At 25.8% G+C, this 5446-nt stretch overlaps 1 long non-coding RNA gene across 1 annotated transcript; it reads right to left on the bottom strand.

Annotated features, from left to right (window-relative positions):
* Positions 1-1073: 1073 nt before the first annotated feature.
* LOC149057672 (uncharacterized) lies at positions 1074-1799 on the bottom strand. Its single transcript, XR_016191208.1, has 3 exons — positions 1705-1799; positions 1416-1604; positions 1074-1335 (listed from the first exon to the last, which is right to left on the bottom strand). It is a non-coding gene; the product is annotated as an uncharacterized LOC149057672 (long non-coding RNA).
* Between the last annotated feature and the right edge of the window lie 3647 nt (positions 1800-5446).

Genomic DNA, 5446 nt, shown 5'->3' with positions numbered 1-5446 from the left:
AGGAGATGAGATGGACTGTTTGGCATATGTGTCTGCTATATCATTTCCAGGTATGCCGATATGACTAGGTATCCATATCATGGAGATAGTCTGTGCGTTGTTTTGGAGAAATGATATCTGGTTCTGGATTTTTTGTGAAATGCTATTAGGTTGGAAGTAATTTTGGATGCTTGTAAGTGTACTAAGGGAGTCGCTTAGTATAATGGATTTGTTTATTGAGTCCTGTTTACACACAATTTTAATATTATACTATATAGACAGGAATCGTTTTATATTTATTCTTTTTGTTCACGTTATTTATACATTATTACAATCACGCGTGTAGGTCACGCCCCATACAAAATATACGATGTACAAAAATGAATAATATCACAGATTGAATAATATATAAATTATAAAGTATATCATATTTGATATTATTACAGTAATAGTACAGTGAAACCTCTAAATACCGGACACTCTCGGTCGCATAAACGTCGTCCGCTATTTGGAGGTGTCCGCTATTAAGAGGGGAAATACAGTAAGTACACATTTCACCGTTCCCAAAATTCCGTCCGTTATTTGGAGGTGTCCGCTATTGAGAGGTGTCCGTTAAAAGAGGTTTCGCTGTATTATATTTTACACTTATCGTATAAATTAATAGACTTGTAGTGCTAATTTGTATAAATTGTTGATATAAAAAAATAAAAATATTATTATATTAATGTGTATTAATTAATCTGTGATAATATGATGTACCTATTATAATAACTACTATAGCATTATTAAAACAAGACTTCGATAGCCTACCTAGATTAGATACCTATAAGCTCGACAATGTTTTTGACAATTACAGATTAAAACTTTTTGAAGCTTCATTTGTCAAGTCATTTAATTTATCTCCCTCCTATAATGTATATACAATAATATTGTCTAGAAAATTAGATACATTTCTTTATATATATAAGACCAAATTAGAAAAATATGAGAACATTTAATTAGTACATTATTTTTTTCTACACATCACACTTCATGACAAAAACTGAAAAATAGGTATTTTTATATTTTATATTGCTTATAGCGTATTACCTCAATAACGATGACGGCGGGTCCTGACACATGACACACGAAAAACGCGTGACAATATTATTATATTCAACGTGCGTGCATATATATAGGTACACCGTGTGCCCGTGTCTCGACATCGTGATGCTACACCTGTTACAAACCGGCTGGATAGGGTGTAGGGGTAATACGCTCATTTCCTCTATTATCATCGTTCCCACTTTCCCCTCAAGCCGTTTAAAGTGTTTATGTAATATAGCAGCCAAAAGTCGTTTACGTAATACCTGAAGGCTGTGGAAATCAAAAATGCTATTTATTTATTTATTTTTATTGGATATACATTACGGATTTTATAACGATAAAAAAATTACCTAAACAGCAATAAACACAAGCAAGACATGTTATGAAGTGAAAAAAATGTTGAATCATTGACAACAATATTATGCTTCCAAATTTAGGATAGCTCGCGACTGAAAGTAAGTCTATTGTCATTGTTATCCATGGGCATGTGGCTATTCTTGAAAAATAAATACTTCATAATGTTATTACAGGTGAGGTAACTATATTAAAAAACAAAAAACCAAAATACCATACATTGTTTTATTTGTTTCTTAATGGACAATAATAAATCATATTATTTATATTGACTATTTAATTTACCTTTGTACAAAACATTGACAAGACATACCATGTGCCTATAGGTAAGTATATTTATTAGGTAAACATCATTCAAAGTTCAAATAATCGAAACAAAGAAGACTCTGTGATTGAAATATTTAAAAATTAAAATAAGTAAAGGTCGTTGGAATCAGATTATATTTTAAGTAATGTGTGTGCACTGTGCAATTGATGTTGATTTTCTACTAAAATCATGTTTTCTTCAATTTTAGTTAAAATTCGTATCTAAATCACTCTGATTATAAGGATGATTTTGTTTTATTTTCATTATAGTATTATTAAAAAGTATAAAAATTCGTTATATAACAGGAAGTTAAATAACTACAGCATATAAAAACTACATATGTATTATGTATTCGACGTATTTATTTACAGTAAACCCTATTTATAACGGACCCCATTTAAGACAGGAATATACTTACAAAAAATAAATAGTTTTGAAATAGTATCGCTATGAAAATCAATTCAACTAAAAATCATTCATATATTGTTCTTGTATACATACATATTATAATATCTATCATAACATAATAATTAATAATAATATATAGTTTATTATAATACTTACTAACTTACCAATATTACTTGTGAAAAATAACAGACTAAAGTTCTTAACAATAATTCTCCAAATCTAAAAGTTTAGAAAAAGCCAAAAAGAATTATTTTAACAACAGAACAAATTAATGTCAATTTAATTATAAAATAGAATTACGCAACACAATTGAATTTCAGGATAGAAGTATACTTACGTATATTGCTTTTGTAGCAAATGTTGAGTTATATTTTAAACCACATATGTCCAAAGGCTACACATTCTATTAGTCCCTTAATAATCACTATTCTACTTATATTTGTACAACCTACATATAAACATTATTTTTTTTATAATTGTACTAATCTAAAAAAAATTGTTTATACATTATTATTATTATTTCATAATTCACAATTATAATATTATAATAACTATATAGTATATATATATATTTCTACTGTATAGTTCTATGTCAACTTTGCAATAAAAAATTATCTTAGTTTTGAGAACTAAAAAAAATATTTAACATTAAGTAAATATATTAAATATAATTAAAATACATTTATATGAATACAATTGATTTAATAATTAACTATTAGCTGTTAAATAATCTAAAATATTAAATTGATACCTAGTTAAAGAATTAAGTCATTTTAATCATAAGCATATTATAACTATTATAGGTACCTATATTATTCAATAGAATAATATCAATACATCACAGGTATTTTGTTTTAGTTTCTACAAGGACATTTTATTCATCAATTTGTCAGTAAAGTATTATCAAATTATGTATTGAAATAAGCATCAAAGGTTTTGAAAATAATATTTTTACATAATATTAAGTCGTTACAAAACTACATTTAAATATATATATATATATCTATATATATCTGTGTATATCGTTATTATCATGCTGGTGTAAGTTTTTACTTTTTTGAATGATAAACTAATATATTTTATATGTATTATATTATTTTTATGCATACAATTAAAGTTTAGGTACGTGGTTGGAATGACATGAGAACATTGAGAACAGAATGTATATCACTAAATGTCGGTCCACTACTCCACTCACCGACATAAGAACTAATTTAAGTTATAAATTTACAAATACCTAATTTACTATTTGTTTAGTCGTTCAAAATTTTATTTTTATGCATTAAAATAAATCCCTACTCAAAAAAATATTCTGTTCTGGATATAAAATTTAAAATGAATGCCGTCATTCAAAAAAAAAATAAACGGCTTTAAAAAAATAGTTTTAAATTTTATTGAATTGTGTTTTGAAATGGTTTAAAATAATTATATAAAAACAAATTCATGTTATAAAAATGTAAATAATTTTCAAGGTAATGAGTGTTTACTATTTTAATTACACAGTATATAATTATTTTGTAAAAAATTATTATTAATAAAATTGCAGGTGCCTACCTGAAAAGTAAAACACTACTCATATGTTGGAAATTAGAAAATGTTAACATTTAGGTAGATTGTTACTTATTTTTGAGATATTTCAATTTGTAAATGACATCAATTTCTTTAAAAAATAATAATAATAATATAAATTGCAGTTATAACAACAAATTATAATAACAAATATTTTTTAAAACAAACATGATGCAATTTAGTATTCTGTATTTAATTTGTTTATGTTCATCATATCTGTTTATAACCATTGTTTCGTATTTCTATTAAACAGAAATAACGTTTTAGCTGATCGGTATGTATTTGTAAGATATTTTTTCATTATCGAAACAAATGAGTTGTTATTTTACGCAAAGTTAAAAATAAAATGTACCTATACCATCCACACAATAAAAACAATTTCATATGCTATTCGACCTTTTTATTCGTCCGTTGTAGATTATATTATTACTTAGTATTACAAGAAATATAAACTTTTTATTGTTTATACTCAAATATTCTGAAATCTATATAGTCTACCTATTTAGGTGTAGATTTCCATCAGTGTAGGTACCACAAAATTATATTTCTCCTTGTCCAAATTCTAAAAGTTATGTTTTTATGAAAAATCAATCTGACTTTACACATAGTGCTTGCTTACTGAATAGTGAATTATTTTATTACATTAATTTCTTTGGTGACTATTGGTCTATAGCACTATCATTCCTCACCCTCAACCCAACGCATGACTAGAATTATTTTGAACATATAGTTATAGAATTTGAGCAATACCTACCCATAACTACAGGCTACAGCGTATAATCGACAGTCTTAGAAGTTAATTTTTATTAAGTATTCGAATACTTGTATTTATGTATTTTTGAAATGCTTTTAGACAAGTATATTTTAAATACTATTTCTTTATATTTTATTCCAGAATACTAAATACATTTTTCAATTCACCATCATATTTCAACGAACATTATTTTTATTTTATGCATTAATTCAACATTAAAAATTGATCTAAAAATAATATTTTAGAATACTTCTAAGAATTTTTATGATTTTGTTAAATACGCTAATGACGCAATATATAATGTGTGCCTCCTCCATATTACAACATTTTATTAAGTATCATAATATTCTGATATCTTGAAATTGTCTCGTAAAACAAAATGTAACTTCAACTGCAACTGTTTTTGGTAACAACGTTATCATTAACCACTAGTCAACAGGTATTTTGAATTTTTTGATGAACTGTATCATTTAACATAGCTATAAAGCACGAAACCGACTTCAATGACGTTTTAAAATTATTTATTATTATACGTAAATAATTGAAAAATGTTGCAAGAATACATTTTGTTTTCAAAAAAGGAAAGTAAAATATGAAGCTAGGGTTTGGTCCCTCACCAAAATGTTAAAGCGCAATAGATAAAATTATAAAATGTTCAAAGAGGATGAATGGTCTGTATCTATTGTACATAAATAAGGCTAGTCTGAGAAAACTTAAATACAAAATAACTTGTGTTGGTAAAACTCCTCACACCCACCAATGCATATAAAGTCAAAATTAAAAATGATTCAGCAATTCAGCATAAAGCTTCATTAAAAACAAAACGTAAATAATAAAATAAGTCTATAATATATAATAATTATAGCCAGATCAGTGAATCTATTTTGGGTCATAGTCCAACCAGCTTGACTAAAAATCTCGGCCCAAAAAATATACTCACCTAATTAATAATAATTTTCCTTATTAAATAGCTTTTATAATTTAATATA

This window comes from Diuraphis noxia, unplaced genomic scaffold (assembly GCF_037042655.1).
Source record: "Diuraphis noxia isolate RWA-SAM2 unplaced genomic scaffold, SU_Dnox_SAM2 contig0003, whole genome shotgun sequence".
In the NCBI taxonomy this organism is placed as follows: Eukaryota; Metazoa; Arthropoda; class Insecta; order Hemiptera; family Aphididae; genus Diuraphis; species Diuraphis noxia.
Note: the sequence above shows the minus strand (reverse complement) of the source record. Positions and strands in the feature narration are given on the sequence as shown.